This window comes from Saimiri boliviensis, chromosome 7 (genome assembly GCF_048565385.1).
Source record: "Saimiri boliviensis isolate mSaiBol1 chromosome 7, mSaiBol1.pri, whole genome shotgun sequence".
NCBI lineage: Eukaryota > Metazoa > Chordata > Mammalia > Primates > Cebidae > Saimiri > Saimiri boliviensis.
In genome coordinates, this window is record NC_133455.1 from 41,518,722 (window position 1) to 41,539,975 (window position 21,254).

Genomic DNA, 21,254 nt, shown 5'->3' on the forward strand with positions numbered 1-21,254 from the left:
GCTCTTGTGTCAGTTTGCTGAGAATGATGGTTTCCAAGTTCATCCATGTCCCTACAAAGGACATGAACTCATCGTTTTTGATGGCTGCGTAATATTCCATGGTGTATATGTACCACATTTTCCCTATCCAGTCCATTGGGGGGAAATAGGGGAGGGATGGGGGAGGTGGGGAGGTGGGAAGAGATAGCATGGGGAGAAATGACAGATACAGGTGAGGGGATGGAAGGCAGAAAACCACACTGCCATGTGTGTACCTATGCAACAATCTTGCATGTTCATCACATGTACCCCAAAACCTAAAATGCAATAAAAAAGAAAAGAAAAGAAAAAATATCTTGATGACATAAAACACAGCTTAGAAGCTGGTGCTAGAAAGGCTACCAGAATGGGAGGAGGATATTGACACTGGGAGGAATCACTTTTATTTGGGTATTATTTACTGGAACTTCACTATGAACATGACAGTATAGAATAGCAAAGCATGCATGGTCTTTCTTTATTCCCTTAGTCTATGCTCCACCATGCTCCGCTCCATCTGGGTCTTGGAAAGCTAATTTCTGCAAACTGCCTTACCATAATTTCTTTGTCAGCTTGTTTCTGCTTCTAACCAGTGCACTAAGATAAGAAGGTAAGAGGAGAGGAAGTTGTGCATTACCTTGTCCTTGGTAATAATTTTTTCCTTTTTCCTGCTAGAAAGCAATTTTTTTTTGCAATCCTAATCCTCAGTGAATGCTGGTAACACCATTTCTTTCTCATGTCTCTTTGGTCCTATGAGAGGAAATAACTTTCAACTGTTGCTAGTCTCTGCATGCTTTACCATCTCTTATTTACTCCTTTTGCTGTTCCGATACCTTAGAAAGTACAGTACATTAACATTTTGTGTTTTATTTGAACCATCTGAAGTGAGTTCTGTTTCTTGTCAGGACTCCAGGAAATAAAAATAATTGTATTCTTTACAAGTAGATATCCAAATGCAGAAAACTAGCATTGTATTTTTATCTCACACTAAAGACAAAAATAAACTCAAAATGGATTAGAAAAAGAAATTTAAGACCTAAAATTGTAAAAACCACTAGAAGAAAAACATAGGGGAAAAGCTCCACAACATTGTTCAAGGAGATGATTTCTTTGATATTACCCCAAAAGCACAATAGACAAATGAAATTTCATCACACTAAAAAACTTCACAGCTAAGAAAACAATTAACAGAGTTAAAAGACAAATGACAGATTAAAAATAGATACTTGCAAACCATACAGCTGATAAGGGGCAAATATCCAAAATATATGAAACTTAAACAACTCAATAGCAGGAAAACAAATAACCCAATTAATTAAAACATGGGCTAAAAACTTTGCTATGGTCTGGCTGTCCCCCAAAACTCATGTGCTGAAACAACCACCAATGTGATACTATTAAGTGGTGTGGCCTGTAGAAGGTGATTAGTCATGAGACCTTCTCTCTTCTGAAAGGGACTAAGGCCCTTAAAAAGAAGCTTTAAACAGCATTCAGCCCTTTTGCCTTTTCATCTTCCACCATGTGAGGACACAGCAATAACGTGCCATCTTGGAAGCAGAGGGCAGCCCTCACCAGGCACAGAACTTGTTGATTCCTTGATCTTGGACTTTCATAGCTCTAGAACTGTGAAAAACAAATTAATATTATTTATAGATGATCAAGTCTTTAGTATTTTGTTATGTCAGCACAAATGGACTAAGACAAACCTCAGTAGACATGCTTATATGAAGAAATATAAAAGGTGAATAAATATATGAAAAAATGTTCAACATCTATAATAATAGGGAAATGAAAATTAAACCACATTGGAATATCACGTAACACCTATTAAGTTGGCTATTATTAAGAAAATAAAAGATAAATGCTAGTGAGGATGTGAAGAAAAGGGAATCCTGGTAAATGGTTAGTGGGAATGCAATTTAATATAACCATAATGAAAAACAGGATTTTGAAAATACTGAAAATTCAATTATCATATGATCCAGGAATCCCACTTCTGGCAATATAGTCAAGGGAATATATGTCAAGAAGATATCTGTACTCCTATGTTCGTTGCTACATTGTTTACAATAGCCAAGGTAGGAAAGTAATCTGTGTTTCTATCAATAGATGAACCATTAAAGAAAATATATATGCACAATAGAACACTGCACAGCCTTAAAAAAGAAGGAAACTGTCATTTGTTTCAGCACTGATGAACTAGAAAACATTATGCTAAATGAAATAAGCCAGGCACAGAAAGACAAATACTACAGGATCTCACTTACATGTGGGATCTAAAATAGTCAAATTCACAGAAGTAGAGTATAATGGTGGTTACCAGGGGCTGGGGAATAGGGGAAGTAGTGGGAGAATAGGGAAAGGAGAGATGTTGACCAAAAGGTACAAAGCTTCATTTTGACAGGAGAAGTAAGTTTCAGTGATCTATTGTGCAGCATGATGTCTGTACTTAACAGAAATGTACACTTCAAAATGTACACTACAAAATGTCTACTTCAAAATTGCTAAACGGGTAGATTTTAAGTGTTCTCACTACAAATAAAAGATAAATAGGTGAAGTGATAGATATGTTAGTTAGCTTGATTTAGTTGTAATATTCTACAGTATATGCATATACATCAAAGTTTCTCATTGTACCCCATAAAATACAGAATTATGTGTATGTCAGTTAAGAAGGTTTAAAAAGTGGATATCCATCTGTACAATGTGATAAAGAAAGGGCAGACTTTGCTTATTATCTCACTGGCCATGGAAATATAATTAAGTCACTCAGCCAACTAAAAATTATGAAAATTAGAAAAAATTATACTTATTACTGTATATCTTCAAAAAACAAATATGAAAGGAAAGAGTAATTAGCATTATTGATTGATTGCAATGTGTTAGCCGCATCCCTGTAAATTAGGCACTATCATTGCCTCCATTTTAAAATATAGAAACTGACTGGGCACCGTGGCTCATGCTTGTAATCCCAGCACTTTGGGAGGCCAAGGTGGGAGGATCACTTGAGGTCAGTAGTTTGAGACCAGCCTGGCCAACATGGTGAAACCTCATTTCTACTAAAAATACAAAAATTAGCCAGGCATGGTGGCATGTGCCTGTAATCCCAGCTACTCCAGAGACTGAGACATGAGAATTGCTTGAACCCAAGAGGTGGAGGTTGCAGTGAACCTAGATGGTGCCATTGCACTCCAACCTGGGTCATACAGGGAGACTCCATCCCCTCAAAGTTAAAATAAAATATAGAAACTAAGGTACTGAGAAGTTAAATGACTTGCTTAAGGTCACACAGTTATGGAATGGCAGAGGAAGAATTTGAAATTGGGCAGACCAGCTCCTTTGCATACACTCTTAACCACTAAATATTTCTAACCTCTGAGAAAGAAAGTTAAAGGAAGTAACATTTATTGAATACCTGGATGCTACATGTCTGGAAGTGCACTGGGTGCTTTTTCTCATACCATCTCATTTATTGCCCTTCCATGGCACTGAGGCTGATGTCCATTCCCTATTTTAAGACGTATTTTCCTTTCTGGCTTTCTGTGACACCCCTTGCCTTGCCTTTCTGGCTTTCCTACTCTCTCCCGGCCACTTTTTCTCTCATTTCCTTTGTTGGCCCTTTCTTAACTTGTCAACCTCTAAATGTCTGAGCATTCTGCAATTCCTACTTGCTTCTATGCTTCCTGGTTTAGTTCAAGTAATTGAGTGCCTTTAAAAGGCCAACTATAGGCCGGGCGCAGTGGCTCATGCCTGTAATCCCATCACTTTGGGAGGCCGAGGCAGGCAGATCACCTGAGGTCAGGAGTTCGAGACCAGCCTGGCCCAACATGGCAAAACCCTGTCTCTACTAAATGTACAAAAATTAGCTGGGCATGGTGTCAGCTACCTGTAATCCCAGCTACTCAGGAGACTGAGGCAGGAATGTTGCTTGAACCCGGAAGGTGGCGGTTGCAGTGAGCTGACATTGCACCACTGCACCCCAGCCTGGTCAATAAGAGCAAGACTCTATCTCAAAAAGAAAAATAATGCCAACTATATTTGGATGACATCCGTGTTTTATTTCCAATTTGTTCCCCCTCCTAAATATATGTTCAAGTATCTTCTTGCAGCTTTGGGCGCCCAATTAGCATCTCAAACTTTGTATAAATTCATTTCTTCCTCTACTTCCTTTTCTCTGTCACGTCCATTTTATTAAATAACATCATCATCTGTTCCAGTGGATCAAGCTAAAAATTCAGAAATTACCCTGGAACATGCATCTGTTTCTTCTCCCAATATCGTATCACCAGTAACTTCTGTCAGCTTCCAGAACGTGTTCTAATCTGTCTCTTCTTGCTGACTGCCTTCATCTTTGGCCTTAGCCATTGTGGTAGTTCCCTAACTTACCTTCTTCTCTCCAGTCTTGCTGTCCTTCAAGGATTTCTACATATAGAAGCAAAAATTATTATTATAAACATAACATGCCACTTGAGTGCTTCAAATTTTTTATTAGTTTCTAAATAAAATGCAATCTGATCCCTCCTTTACATGGAGTCTAAACCTTACCTAAACTGTTTTCTGTTAAAGGAATAAACCCTGTCATAGGAATGTTTGCTCTTTATAACCATATGCCAGAGTAGAAATAGAAGCGGTGGGGTGGGGGAAGGGCTATTTTCTTTCCTCCCTCAGTAAGTCCCAAAATCAGAGTTTTGTGGCCTCGACTAATGGTGATATATAGTAAGCAGCCAACATTTTCTGAATTACTTAAAATGTGTTACACATGGCACTATGGTGGGCATTTTTTACATATTAATAATTACTTATAATGACAATTTGAGGAAGGTGCTATTGACCATATTTGATATTTGAAAAGGCTCAAAGAATTAAAGTAATTTTCTCAAAGTCAGTGCTCCTCAGAGGGAAAGTGTTGGCCTGATACCAGGTCAAAAAAAACAGTGGTCAGCCACGTGGCTACACCACTTCCTCAAAAGGACGGTACATACCTTTTTCATTTCTCTGAATTATACACACACACCCCCACATCTATTTATCTCACATTTTTTAAAAAACATATTTTAAATTCAGACATACATGTTCAGATCTGTTATTTAGGTAAGCTTGTATCATAGGTATTTGTTACACAGATGATTTCATCACCCAGGTATTAAGCCTAGTACCCATTAGTTATTTTTCGATCCTTTCTCTCCTCCCATTTTCCATCCTCTGACAGGCCTCAGTGTGTGCTGTTCCCCTCTACATGTTCACGTGTTCTCATTATTTAGCTCTCACTTATAAGTGAGAACATGTGGTATTTTTTTTTCTGTTCCTGCATTAGTTTGCTAAGGATAATTGGTCTCCAGCATCATCCATGTTCCTGTAAAGGATGTGATCTTGTTTTATTTATGGCTGCATGGTATTCCATGATGTACATGTACCACATTTTCTATACCCAATCTATCACTGCTGATGGACATTTAGGTTGATTCCATGTCCTTGCTATTTTGAATACTGCTACAGTGAATATATGCATGCCTGTGTCTTTGTGGTAGAACAATTTCTATTCCTTTGAGTATATACCCAGTAATGGATGGCTGGGTCAAAAGGTATTTCTGCTTTTTAGGTATCTGAGGAATTGTCATACTGTTTTCCACAATAGTTGGACTAATTTACACTCCCATCAACAGTGTATAACGGTTTCTCCTTCTCTGCAATTTCATCAGCATGTATTATATTTTGACTTTTTAATAACAGCCATTCTGACTGGTCTTAGATGGCATCTATCTAATTGCAGTTTTGATTTGCATTTCTCTAATGATCGGGGAGGATTTTCTTTTTTCCATATATTTGTTTGCCACATGTATTTCTTCTTTTAGAAAAGAAGACGAATGTTCTTTGTCCACTTTTTAATGGGGCTGTTTTTTTTTTTAAAGTTTGAGTAAGTTCCTTATAGATGCTGGATATTAAACCTTTGTCAAATGCATAATTTGCAAAAACTTTCACCCATTTAATAGGTTGTCTTTTTACTTTGTTGGTCGTTTCTTTGCTGTGCAGAAGTTCTATAGTTTAATTAGATCTCATTTGTCAATTTTTGCTTTTGTTAGGATTGCTTTTGGCATCTTCATCATAAAATCTTTGCCTGTTCCTATGTCCAGAATGGTATTGTCTAAGGTGTCTTCCAGGGTTTTTATAGTTTGAGTATTGAGCCCAGAAATAAGGCTGCACACCTACAATTATCTTATCTTCAACAAAGGTGACAAAAACAAGCAATGGGGAGGGACTCCCTACTCAATAAAGAGTGCTGGGATAACTGGCTAGCCATAGACAGAAGACTGAAACTGGACCCCTTCCTATGCCATATACAAAAATCTGCTCAAGTTGAATTAAAGACTTACATATTTTTCTCTTCTAGGGAATGTTAGCTTGTTTGTCAGGGATGATTATTACAGAGTCTCTATGTTTGTAGATGAAATACAAAGACAGCAGTTTTGTTGAAAACCTAGTACTATTTCATTTTTCCTTGGCTTGTCCCAAAATCATTGCCAAAGAACCCTTAACTGGAAAATACAAGTCAGAAGGACATCTCATATAAATATTTAAAGGGTATTTATTGAATAAACATTTTATTGGCAGCTTGCTAATTTGAGCCTGTGATAATTTTTAATCAGTTAGGAAATTTGTACTTAAAAAAGTTTTATCACAAAGACATAATCATTTACACGTGTGGTTATGATCAATGCTGCTTTTGTGAAAGAAGATAATTTCATATCAAATAGTTTTGATTCACACTGGGAAGAAAGAACACAAAAATATTATGTTAATAATTAACACAATGATAGATGTACAACATAATATCCAAATTCTAATATAGTGGGCATCAGAGTGACAAGCATATACAAAGATTCCATCTTGTTCGTGCTGCAAGGGAAGCATACTGGGATCTCTGGTTTGAACAACAACTTTTAAAATTGCCAGAAATTTAGTTTAGTATACAACTTTCTGTTTTAACAACAGTCAGTGCATTAATTAATATGTTGTTTCAAAATATTTTGCAGAATATTTCCTCTTCATGCCCAAGGAAATATATTATTCTGTTTATTTCAAATAAATCCTGAATCAAGTTTTTTTTTCTTTTTTGCCCTGTAAAATTCTTGCAACAGACAGCACTACCGGTAAGAAGTTAAAACAATTTGGTCCTTAAAGCAATTCAAATTTAAAACTCTGTTCAATATTTTACTTAGACTTTTAATCTGACACTTAAAATTGATTCCTTCACCTGTGTTTACTTGGGTGCACTTTCAACAATAAGTATTTTTATTTATTTATTTTTAAAAATAGATTGAGATTCTATGGTTAGAATATACAAATATGTAGATAGTCATAATTTTATGAGAACAATTTTTTTTTGCCTGACTTGTAAACTGATCTTAATGAAAATTTTCTGAAAGTGTTTTGAAATGTGTTGAGCACTAACATCACTGTGATATCTGCTATGACTACTGTAAAAGATGCACTATTTCCATGCATACATTCTGCTAAAATTATTACTTTTAAAATTATACCCGTACTTGATCATTTTGCTTTATGTTCTAAACATGACAGCCCTTATAATTCTGACCTACATTTCTGCATTACTCAAATGTTTCTTTAATGAGATAGAACTTAATCAGTAATGATTCCAATAGTCATTTGTTTGGATACTTTCCTCTCCCTTCTTCTGATAAACTCTGAAATAAATTTGAGAACATTGAGTAATGGCAGAATTGGATATGGACCGAATCCAATTAGATGTTTAAAAGTTACACTGCTGCCTATCACATAGGATTAATCTTCTTTTCAGAGAGTACACACAACTGAAAATACTCTCAATGAAGTTATCTCCTTTATGCAATACAAACATGACTTGGTCTTTATGACTTGGAAACAAATATTAATTGGATTTACCAACATATCTGGAAGGAATGAAATAGAAATTACTATTAAGCATTACTTTCGTAACTCCAATTTGGTATCAGATTGCTCAATCTGTGAGAACTTGGAGGAAAAGGGGAAAAGAAAAAAAATCTTCTTATTCTGTTGGCAATGATGAAAAGAGAAAATGTCTTAGAGAAATGATGAAGGCACACTGCGTGTGCCATAGAGAAGTGAAGTTCTTTTCATCTTTCTCCAGATGAGCGGAGTTCTTATTTCTACATCCGCATCTTCCTTGACCTTTGCTCTGCTCTCTGTGTGATACTTTCCAACTGGTCAGTTATTGATCTTCACTGTTTACCCTGCCACTTAATTTTACTATGTTCATTACTTGTGATAATAAATTACCTTTTTGTTTCCTTGCCTGAAAAACGTTTTATTTCTCCTTAGCTTATGTAGCTTAATTTGGTTAGATATAAAGTTTTCAGTTGAAACTTTTTTTTTTTTAAAGGATGCTGAATATAGGTTCCCAATCTCTTCTGGCTTAATAGAATTTCTGCTGAAAAGTCCACTGTTAGCCTAATGGAGTTCCCTTTGTAGGTGAACTTCCCTTTCTGTTTACTTGTCTTTAATATTTTTTTTTCTTTCACATTGATCTTGGAGAATCTGATGACTATCTGTCTTGGTGATGGTTCAATTCAAAAAGAAGACTGAACAAATCTAAATATGTATGTACCCAACACTGAGCATCCAGATTTATAAAACAAGTTCTTAGATACCTACAAAGGGACTTATACAACCACACAGTAATTTTGAAAGTCTTCAATACTCAACTGATATTATTGAACAGATCATCAAGGCAGAATACTAACAAAGATATATGGATCTTAAACATAACACGTGAACAAATGAACCTAACAGAAATCTACAGAACACTCAACCTAACAAAAACAGAATATACATTCATCTCAGTTGCACATGGCATATATTCTAAAATTGACTATACACTCAGCAAGAAAGTAATTCTTTTTTTAAAAATTATTTTATTGCATTTTAGATTTTGGGATACATGTGAAGAACATGGAAGATTATTGCATAGGTACATACATGGCAGTGTGGTTTGCTGCCTTACTCCCCATCACCTATATCTGGCATTTCTCCCCATGCCATCCCTCCCCAACTCCCCACCCCCCAATGTTACTCCCCTTTTTCCCCCCAACAGACCCCAGTGTGTAGTGCTCCCCTCCCTGTGTCCATGTGTTCTCACTGTTCAACACCTGCCTATGAGTGAGAACATGCGGTGTTTGATTTTCTGCTCTTGTGTCAGTTTGCTGCGAATGATGGTTTCCAGGTTCATCCATGTCCCTACAAAGGACACAAACTCCTTAACAAATTAAAAAAACCTAAAATCATATGAACCATGCTCTTGGATTACAGCACAATAAAAAAGGTCAACATCAAGAATATCTCTCAAAACCATACAATTAAATGAAAATTATACAATCTGCTCCTGAATGACTTTTGGGTAAACCATGACACTAAGGCAGACATTCATAAATTATTTGAAACTAATGAAAGCAAAGATACAATATGCCAGAATGCTAGAGCAGTGTTAGGAAAAAAGCATATATTTTATTTTAAGTTTTGGGGTACCTGTGCAGGATGTGCAGCTTTCTCACATAGATAAATGTGTTATATGGTGGGTTGCTGCATCTAACAACCCATCACCTAGAAATTAAGCCCAGTATGTATTAGCTATTTATTTTTCATGCTCTCCCTCCTCAACCACATGTGACAGGCCCCAGTGTGTGTTGTTCCCCTCCCTATGTCCATATGTTCTAATTGTTCATTTCCCACTTCTAAGTGAGAACATGTGATGTTTAGTTTTCTGTTCCTGAATTAGTTTGCTGAGAATAATGGCTTCCAGCTCCAACCATGTCCATGCAAAGGACATGATCTCATTTCTTTTTATGGCTACATAGTATTCCATGGTGTATGTGTGCCACATTTTGTTTATCCAGTCTATCATTTATGGGCATTTGGGTCGATTTTATGTCTTTGTTATTTTAAATAGTGTTGCAAGGAACAATGTCTTTGTTATTTTAAATAGTGTTGCAAGGAACATATTCATGCATGTATCTTTATAATAGAATGAACATATTCTTTGGGTATATATCCAGAAATGGGATTGCTGGGTCAAATGGTGTTTCTGGTTCTAGATCTTTGAGGATTGCCACAATATCTTCCACAATGGTCAAACTAATTTACATCCCCAACAATAATGTGAAAGAGTTCATATTTTTACACCACCTCTCCAGCATCTGTCATTTTGTGACTTTTTTATTTTATTTTATTTTATTATTATTATTTTTTTAAATTGCATTTTAGGTTTTGGGGTACATGTGAAGAACATGCAAGATTGTTGCATAGGTACACACATGGGAGTGTGGTTTTCTGTCTTCCGTCCCCTCGCCTGTATCTGTCATTTCTCCCCATGCTATCTCTTCCCATCTCCCCACCCGCCCATCCCTCCCCCATTTCCCCCCAACGGACCCCAGTGTGTAGTGCTCCCCTCCCTGTGGCCATGTGTTCTCATTGATCAACACCTGCCTATGAGTGAGAATATGCTGTGTTTGATTTTCTGCTCTTGTGTCAGTTTGCTGAGAATGATGGTTTTGTGACTTTTTATTCGCCATTCTGACTGGCATGAAATGGCATCTCACTGTGGTTCTGATTTCTGTTTTTCTAATGATCAGTTATGTTGGCTTCTTTTCATATGTTTACTGACCACATGAATGTCTTCTGAGAAGTATCTGTTCATGCCCTTTGCCCACTTTTTAATGGGGTTGTTTTTTCCTTGTACATTTGTTGAGGTTCTTTGTAGATTCTGGACATTAGACCTTTTTTAGATGAATATATTGCAAAAATTTTTGCCTATTCTGTAGGTTGTCTGTTCTTTCTGATGATAGTTTCTTTTGCCGTGCAGAAGCTCTTTAGTTTAATTAGATACCGTTTGTCAATTTTTTCCTTTTGTTACAATTGCTTTTGGCATATTTGTCATGAAATCTTTGCTTGTGCCTATGTCCAGAATGCTATTGCCTAGGTTTTCTTTTAGAGATTTTATAGTTTTGAGTTTTACATTTAAGTCTTTAATCTATCTGGAGTTAATTTTTGTATAAAGTGTAAGGAAGGGGTCCAGTTTCAATTTACTTCATATAGCTAGCCAATCCTCCCAGAACCATTTATTAAACAGGGATTCCTCTCCCCATTGCTGTTTTTGTCAGGTTTGTTGAAGATCAGGTGGTTGCAGATATGCAGTCTTATTTCTGAGTTCTCTATTCTGTTCCATTGGTCTCTGTGTCTGTTTTTGTAACAGTAGTATGCTTTTCTGTAGTCTTCTCATATATTTTGAAGTCGTGTAGTGTGATGCCTCCAGCTCAGCTGTTTTTGGTTAGGATTATCTTGGCTATATGAGCTCCTTTGTAGTTCCATGTGAATTTTAAAATAGTTTTTTTCCTAATTCTGTGAAGAATGTCAATTGTAATTTAATGGGAATAGCATTGAATCTGCAAATTACTTTGGGAGGTATGGTCATTTTCATGTGATTGTTTCTTCCTACCTATGATCATGGAATATTTTGTGTCTCCTCTGGTTTGTAGTTCTCTTTGAAGTGGTCCTTTGCTTCCCTTGTTGGACATATTCCTAGGTATTTTATTCTCTTTGTAGCAGTTGTGAATGGGAGTTGATTCATGATTTGACTCTCTGCTTCCCTATTGTTTGTGTATAGGAATGTTTGCGATTTTTGCATACTGATTTTGTATCCTCACACTTTGCAGAAGTTTTTATTTTATTTTATTTTATTTTTTTTTATCAGCTGAAGAAGCTTTTAAGCTGAGATGATAGGGTTTTCCAGATATACAATCATGTCATCTGCAAACAAAGATAATTTGACTTCCCCTTCTCCTATTTAAATACCCTTATTTCTTTATCTTGCCCAATTGCCCTGGCCAGAACTTTCAATACTATATTGAATAGGAGTGGTGAAAGAGGGTATCCTTGTCTTGTACTGGATTTCAAGGGGAATGCGAATGCTTCCAGCTTTTGCTCATTCAGAATGATATTGTCATAAATGGCTTTTATTATTTTGAGATACTCTCCTTTAATTCCTAGTTTATTGAATTTTTATCATGAAATGAGGTTAAATTTTATTGAAGGCCTTTTCTACATCTGTTGAGATAATCATGTGGTTTTTGTCTTTAGTTCTGTTTATGTGATAGATTATGTTTATTTAATTGCATATATGAACCCGCCTTGCATATCAGAGACGAAGCCAACTTGATCATTCTGGATTAGTTTTTGATGCGCTGCTGGATTCAGTTTGTCAACATTTTATTGAGGATTTTTGCATTGATGTTTATCAGGGACATTGACTGGAGTTTTTTGTTGTGTCTCTGCTAGGTTTTGGTATCAGAATGATTCTGGCCTCATAAAATGAGTTAGAGAAGAGTCCCTTCTTTTTAATTGTTTGGAATAGTTTCAGAAGAAATGGTACCATGTTTTCTTTGTACCTCTCATGGAATTCACCTGTAAATCCTTCTGGTCTAGGGCTTTTTTTGGTTGATAGTCTACTTATTACTGTCCCAATTTCAGAACTTGTATTAGTCTATTCAGGAATTCAGCTCTTTCCTGGTTCAGTCTTGGGAGGCTGTTTGTGTCCAGAAATTTATTCATTTCTTCTGGATTTTCTAGTTTATTTGCATAGAGATGTTTATAGTACTCTGATGGTTGTTTGTATTTCTTTGGATTCAGGGGTAATATTTCCTTTATTATTTTTGACTCTTCTCTCTTTTCTTCTTTATCACTTTAGCTAGAGGTCTATCTATTTTATTGGTTTTTTTTGGAAAAAACAAACAAACAAACAAACAAACAAACAAACAAACAAACAAAAAAAACACCTCCTGGATTTATTGATCTTTTGAAGGGTTTTCCATGTCTCTGTCTCCTTTAGGTCTGCTCTGAGATTGGTTATGTCTTGTCTTCTGCTAGTTCTGGAGTTTGTTTCCTCTTGGTTCTCTAGTTCTTTCAGTTGTGATGTTAGGATGTTGATTTGAGACCTTTCTAGATTTTGATGTGTGCAGTTTGTGCTATAAATTTCCCTCTTAACACTGCTTAGCTGCATCCCAGAGCTTCTGATACAATGTCTCTTTATTCTCATTAGTTTCAAAGAACTTCTATGCCCACGAACTAGAAAACTTAAATGAAATGGATAAATTCTTGGAAACATTTCACCTTTTGAAATTGAATCATGAATAAATTGAAAACATGAACAGATGAGTAATGAGTTCTGATATTGAATCAATAATAAAAAACCTACTAATCAGAAAAAAAAACCCTGGACCAGATGGATTCATAGACAAATTCTACCAGATGTATAAAGAGCTGGTACCAATCTTACTGAAATGATTCAAAAACTTGAGGAGGGGAGCTTTCTCTATAACTCATTTTATGAAGCCAGCATCACTGTGATACCAAAACCTGGCACAGACACAGTGAGAAAAGAAAACTTCAGAGCAATATTCCTGATTAACATATATGCAAAAATCCTCAATAAAACACTAGCAAACCAAATCAAGCAGTGCATCAAAAAGCCAATCCACCATGATTAAGTAGGCTTTATTCCTTGAGTGCAAGGGTAGTTCAGTGTACACAATCAATAAATATAACTCATCCCATAAATAGAACTAAAACAAAAACTGCGTGATAATCTCAATAGATGCAGAAAATGCTTTTGATAAAATTTAATATTTGTTCATGTTAAAAACTCTCAACAAACTAGCCATTGACGGTATATACCTCAAAATAGTAAGAGCTATCTATGACAAATCTGCGACCAGTATCATAGTTAATAGCCAAAAGGTGAAAGCATTATTCTTGAGAACCAGAACATGACACGGAAGACCACTCTCACCACACCTATTCAGCATAGTACTGGAAGCACTAGCCAGAGTATCAGGCAAGAGAAGAAAATAAATGGCATCCAAATAGGAAGAGAAAAAGTAAAACTATCTGTCTTCACAGATGATATGATACTGTATCTAAAAACACCCCATTGTCTCTACCCAAAGGCTCCTAGATCTCACAAACAACTTTAGCTAAGTTTCAGGATACAAATCAGTGTATAAATAAATCAGTAGCACTTCTAACACAAATAACGTCCAAGTTGAGAGAAAAATCAAGCAGGCAATTCCATTCACAAAAGCCACTATATATATATATATATATATATATATATATATATATATGGATACAGCTAATAAGGGAAGTGAAAAATCTCTACAGTGAGAATTACAAAATACTGCTGTAAGAAATTAGAGACAAAACAAAGGGAAAAACTTCCATGCATATGGATAGGAAGAACAGTATTGTTAAAATGGCCAAACTGCACAAAGCAATTTACAGATTAAATGCTATTCCTATCAAACTACCTATGACATTTTTCACAGAATTAGAAGAAAAAAATAAAAAACTCATTTGGAACCCAAAAAAGCCCAAACAGCCAAAGCAATGCTAAGCAAAAAGATCAAAACTGGAGGCATTACGAATGGTTGAAATACCCAACTTCAACCCATACTGCAGGACTACAGTAACAGACACATAGGCCAATGAAAACAGATTAGAGAACCTAGAAATACAGCTGTTGATCTTTGACAATTAAAACCATGTTATCTTCAACAATGCTTACAAAAACAAGCAACATGGAAAGGAATTCATGTTCAATAAACAGTGCTGGGTTAGCTGGCTAGCTATTTGCATAAGACTGAAACTGGACCGCTACCTTTTGCCATATACAAAAATCAACTTAAGATGGATAAAAGAGTTAAATATAAAACCTAAAACTATAAAGACCCTAGAATAAAATCCTGGAAATACAGTGCTGGACATAGGATGTGGCCACGATTTCATAGCGAAGATGCCAAAAGCTATTGCAACCAAAACCAAAATTGACAAGTGGGATCTAATTAAACTAAAGAGCTTCTGCACAGCAAAACCAACTATCAAAGGAGTGAAACAGTTTACAGAATGTGAAAAAATATTTGAAAACTATTCATCTGACAAAAGTCTAATATCTAGAATTTTAAGGAAATCAAGCAGATTAACAAAAAATGAACAACTCCATTAAGAAATGGACAAAGGACATGAACAGACACTTCTCAAAAGGTAACATACATATGGCCAATAGCATATGAAAAAATGTTCAACATCACTAATCATTAGGGAAATGCAAATCAAAACTACAATGAGATACCATCTCCCACCAGTCAGAATGGCTCTTATTGAAAAGTCAAAAAATAATGAATGCTAGTGAGGTGGCATTTTTTTTTTTTGGTTTGGTACTAAAAAGTTTACTGTAATAAACCAAATATATTTACAATTTATAAAAATGTTTAACCTTCAACAAAAATACAAAAAAAGTTTCACAAGATGCAAAACCAGGAAACAAGTTCATTGGAGACAACACTGCTCTACAAAGGACAGAAAGTGAGGTGAACTGCAAGGAACAGAAAAGTAATCTCACACTTGGGCAAAGCATGACCCTCAGATCACCCAGCAAGAAAGAATGGGCTGTCACGTGTGTTGACAGATTCCATTCATCAATTCTATACCCCATGGCCCCTTTGTCAACTTGGCCTTGGTGTTCTATTTGGTCTATGTAGACAAGTGACTTTCTGCTGATGGACTTTTTGCCTCCTCTTTGTAGACTCAAAGTAGTTTTGTGTCAAGGTTTGGAAACAGGTATTTGTGTGTATTTTTTTTTTTCTCCTTTAAAGTTACGATTTTTCTATTTCTACAAATTCAAAACATTTTGGCCCAATTCAACTATAAATGTTAAACCACATAATGTTTTCAGTAGATGACTTCATAGACTGTAGCTTTCCTGTCCCCTGAGTCAGTGACTATGTACTTGTCATCCACAGAGATGTCACAGCTAGGCACTGACGAGGACTCTTTGGACTGGAATATACTGACTCCATAGGGGGGTCTGCCAAGCACTGAGGAGGTTATCTTTCCCAGTACTCACAAACCATTTGCCACAGTAAGCAAATTTTAGGGACAACAGGCAGCTCTCATGCAGGTGCAGCTCTGGTATACTTGTCGGGCTTGTTCACATGAAGCACCTCCACGTTGCTGCTTTTCATGCCGACCACCAGCCACTCCCCGGTGGGGCAGTACCCCAGGAAGAAGATATGGGAGGTAAAGTCGCGCTGCTGCAGCTGCCGCCCCTTGCGCAAGTCCCAGGATCTGACAGTGTTGTCCAAACCGCCCGTCCAGAGCTTGGTGCCATCATTAGAAATAATACAGCTGGCTCCATCTGTGTGGCCCTGGAATTGCCTCACTAGTGCCTGGTTGTGCAGATCCCACACAGCAATGCTGCCGTCGCTGCAGCGTAAGAAGCAGACCTCGAAATCGGGGCTGATGGCCAGTGCGTGGCAGGCGGGGGCTGAGGATGTCAGCTCCGCCTTGAGGCGTGGGGTCGGAGCTGCCAGGTCCCAAATGGACAAAGTACTGGCTTCTCCTCCCACTATAAGAATGCAGCCATCAGGCAGCCATTTACAGGAACGGATATCGTTATCTCTATTCAGACAGTCGAGCTAGGAGACAGGACTCTTACTGCCAGCGCAGCTGATGTCCCAGACCTTGACACAGCCCTTCCCTCCCGTGTACACCTGTCTCGTGTGGTTGCTGTTGGTCACGGGGCACATCACGTCCCTGTGGTTGAGGGTGTTGATCTGGCGAGCGTGCCGGGGGATTCCAGGTCCGATGAAGGCGTCGGGGGGAAAAGGGACAGGCTGCATCTGACCTTCTGCAATAACGTGGAAGGAGTATTCAGGTTTCCCCCCAGGGATTCCTGCCAGTTTTGGAGGAATGGTAGATACTCTCATGGGAGGGGGAGCATGGAACCCCACCATGGGGGAGCACCCGTAGGCCACACGGCAGCCACGGCGGCTGCAGCACTTATCTGAGGTGACGTGTTGTGTAAACTGGCGTAGGCGGTACCTGGGCTGGTCAGCTCGCCGTTCATGCCAGCATGGGGAACCATCCCAAAAGAAGCAGGGTATGGGCTGGGCACTGCCAGGGGTGTCCTCAAGCCAGCTGCCGCTTGGTTAACGAGGGGGTCTATGGCTGAAGACTTGCCGAGGCCCGGACGGAGGCCTGGAGGGGCGCTGGTGCCTGGCATTGGCATGTCACTCCGAGGCGTTGGTGTGCTAGATTTCAGAACAGGCTTGTTGGCTTTTTCATGCAAAGTCATTTCTTTGGATTTCAAAGAAGTGGAACTTCACGAGGAGGCTGTGGAAGCCAGCCTGCTAGAAGCATCCTTCTTTAGCAGGAGGTTTTTGTCGATTTCATTTTCCCTGGGAGAGTGGGCAGGGCTTGCTCGTGGAGAAGGAGGGTCCTCATTAGACACATCCACAACTAAATTGTCGCTTTTGTCACCATCGCTGTCATAATGGCTGGAGTCCTTATCATCCACCTTCCTTTTCTTGATGTTATTGGAAAATTCAGACCCATTTCTGCATTTGTCTGTGCCTCTTAGACTGTCTGAGACCAGGAGGGAATTACTTGTGCCCGGCTGTCTGTCTCTGTGGTGCTCTGCATCGTGGTGCTTCTTGGCATCTTTTATTGCCAAGTGAGACTGCCCACTCAAAACACTAGACAGCACAAGAAGGCTGGCCCTGCCTCTGAGGGATGGGATTCCAGGAGGCTGCAGTCCCGGAGTGGGAGAGGTAAGGGGAACTGGAGGTCGGTGGCCATGAGAAAGATGCTGAGCCTGCAACTGCTGCTGCCGGGTGATGGCAATTTATGCACTGCTGGTGGGAATGTAAATTAGTTTGGCTGCTGTGGAATGCAGTCTGGAGATTTCTCAAGGGACTTAAACTAGAACTACCATTTGACCTAGCAATACTGTTACTGGGTATACCCTCAAAGGAATATAAATTGTTCTTCCATGAAGACACATTCATGAGTATCTTCATTGAAGCACTATTCACAATAACAAAGACATGTAATTGATGTAAATGCCCATCAGTGGTGAACTAGGTAAAGAAAATGTGGTATAAACACCATGGAATATGATGTGGGTATTACAAAAAAAAGAGATTCTGATATTTGTAGCAACATGGATGGAGCTGGAGGGCATAATCTCAAGTGAATTAACACAGGAACAGAAAACCAAATAGTTCATGTTCTTGTAAGTAGATGCTAAACACTGAGTATACATGGACATAAAGAAGGGAACAATAGAAACTGTGACCTGTTTGAGGATGGAGGGTGGAAGGAAGGTTAGGATTTAAAAACTACCTACTGGGTATTATGTGGACTGCCTGGGTGACAAAATTATACGTACATCAAATGCCCATGACATGTACCAAATCTGTACATGTACCCCTTTAACACAAAATAAAAGTTAGAAAAAAATAGAAAGTAAGGATATTGCTTTTAGAAAGAGAAAAATGGCTGATCTCAGAGCCTGTGTTCTATTTGAATTCCCGGAGGAAAGCAACTGATCCAGTAACAACAGGATTTAGGTTGTCAAGGTGAGCCCAGGGTGCAGAAATCTTATGGTGACAGAGTACACTGAAGCGGAATGTGTATTTGAAAGTTCAAACAGGCTGCTTTTAACTTGGAGGTAGGGCCACTGTTTCACAGAGCATCTAATGTTTTCCAGGACCCCAAGCAATATTCAGCATTTATCTTGGGTTAAATCTAAAGTCTTTGTAATTCAATAAAAGGACTGTCTCTTAGAGAGTGAAGCTAGCAAATAGTACTATAGAAACTGGAATGCATCAAGAGAAAAGTGTGCCCTTGGGTGCTGGCAAAGCATAAGGAATCTAGATGAAATATTTAAGTAAACAAAAGTAGAGCAATGAACTACAGCAAATTAACAGTGTTGTAAGTGGAAAGGATTTACCAGAATCCCATTTTAAACTTGGGCTGCAGCGCCATCTTAACATGTCTTAAATAGTTGTAAGAAGCAAATGCCTATTATAATAAAAGAAAAGCTGGCATGGTTAGGTGGGTTTCAGCGGAAGTGAATGAAGTAGGCAAGAATCAACTGGTATCAGGAACTCTAAATCAGTGAAGCTGAAAGAATGAGGTTACATGGAAAAGAAAGGCAAGTTCCATCTATTTGATCCAGGAAGGAAACATTTTTCTTGTTAAATATTCTTAGATTTAAGAAATATAAATGCTTGCTCATTGTAACAAATGAAACAAAGAGGAGGAAAACAAGTTAAAAAAAATTCTCTCCCGCTGACTCCCAGTCTCCTCCACTCCAATATGACTGAGAAGAACAGATTCATGTCTTTTACAAACCATTATACAGATAAATGGGGGCTGTGTGGCAATGTTTTTTACAGAACCAATATACTATTTTTTTTTTTTTTGCGATTTTCCATTCTCATTTTGTAACGTATCATGCACAGCCCTTCAGATGAATAGACAAAAAAAAAGTGCTATTAATAATGAGCACTCAGATTGTCCCCAGTGTTTGTCACTATAAGCAACAGTGCAGGCAAACAAAAATCTTGTATGTATATTTTTATATATAGTGCTGTCATTTCAGTAAAGGGCTTATGGAACTAAAATTATACTAGATAGTGCCAGATCATTTTAAGATAAGTCTTAGCTATACACTGTCACATGACCAATGTGGTTACAAAAGTTTCCTCATGTAACCAGACCTGAATATTATAGGCATTTTATACAATTTTGCAAATATGATTAATAAAATATGTTTCTGTTGTTTTTAACTTGCATTTTCCTGAGTTTTGTGACTTTGGAGGGTGGGCAACAGCTTTTAAATAAACGTTACTATCCATTTTATTGTTTCTCTTGTAAATTGCTGATTCACCTTTTTTTTTGCCACTTTTTATGAACTTTTTTCCTTTTTGGTTGTTATTCATCATTTGCAGGATGCCTTTATATATTCTGAATCTTAGGTCATCTCTCAACTTATTTGGACTTTGTTTTATAGCTCATTTCAGGATGAACAGCAGTTAACCTGTGTTACCAATTTTGTCACTAGGTATTGGTAATTTTTTTTTTTTTTTGCAGTTACTACATTTTCTTTTTAATTTAGCAGTAGAGTACACCAAAAGAAGTGTTAGAAAATGTAAATATACACCTCAATGAATTAGCAACAAGTATCCACCCAGTTAACCACTTCTAGGTTAGAAAATTCACCATTCCCAGCACTGTAAAAAGCCTCCTGCCACCGAAAAGCCATGCCACCTCCAGCAGCTACCTCTCCATACTTCCTCAAAGTCGCCACTTTCCTGACTTCAAACTCTGTATATATTTGCTTTTTATGTGTTTTTTTCTTTTGTTGAACAATATATAGAACGAATAAAACAGTGTCTATTATTTTGTGTTTAGCTGCCTGGGGCGACATTCTGTATTTTAGATTCATGTATCTCCTGAATCTAGTTGCTTTGGGTAGGACTTCCAGTATTATTATGAATAGAAGTGGGGAAAGCGGATATTCTTCCTTGCCTCTGATTTTAAAGGAAAATCTTTTCAAACTTTCATCATGTTTGCTGTGAGTTTTTACATATAATTTTAAATATATTGAGGTAGTTTTGTTACATTCCTATTTTGTTGCATGTGTTTATCATGAGAGGGTGTTAAATTTTGTCAAGTTATTATTTTTTGCATCAAATAAGATGATAGTTTGTCAGGTTCAAACCAGTCTAGCTGTGCTAATTCTGACCACAGGGCCAGAGGTTTTATCATGACTCTATGGCCAATTAAATGCTTTTGAATTTATGGTTTCTTATGAGATTTTCAGAAGCCAACAAACATGCAAATATATTCAACACGCATAGTAATAAGAGAGAGGGGAAAAACCAATCACAGGTAGTAGCTTGGAATTGCAGAGAGGCAAGTGTCCAACAGAACTTGCAGCAGCCACTGCCCATAGAAGAGGCTGCACAATTCTCCCCCGACCACGGGCTTCTGCAGGCTTCTAGGCCATAGCCAATTAATTTCAAGTTCTTATGATCCCCTGCAAGAAGTCATAAAAACTTCCATAGCCATTATCTCATTGTCTTGTTTTCTTCTCAAGCCTTGTGGGGACCTGGCTACAGCAGATGTTATCTTAGAACCCCAGTCTACCATACATGTGAATATCACTTTGAGGGGTCAGTAATTTTACTTTAGGCTGAGTCACTTATCATAAGTGACTCCATATATCAGATGATCATGTGGTTTATTTTCTTTCATTCTGCTGATGTGGTATATTACATTGACTGATTTTTATATGTTGAACCATCCTTGCACTAAAAAAATAC

General features: G+C 37.6%; 1 pseudogene; it reads right to left on the reverse strand.

Moving 5' to 3' along the window:
* Nucleotides 1-15,810: 15,810 nt before the first annotated feature.
* On the reverse strand, nt 15,811-17,764 carry LOC101047358 (transducin-like enhancer protein 1 pseudogene; annotated as a pseudogene).
* Between the last annotated feature and the right edge of the window lie 3,490 nt (nt 17,765-21,254).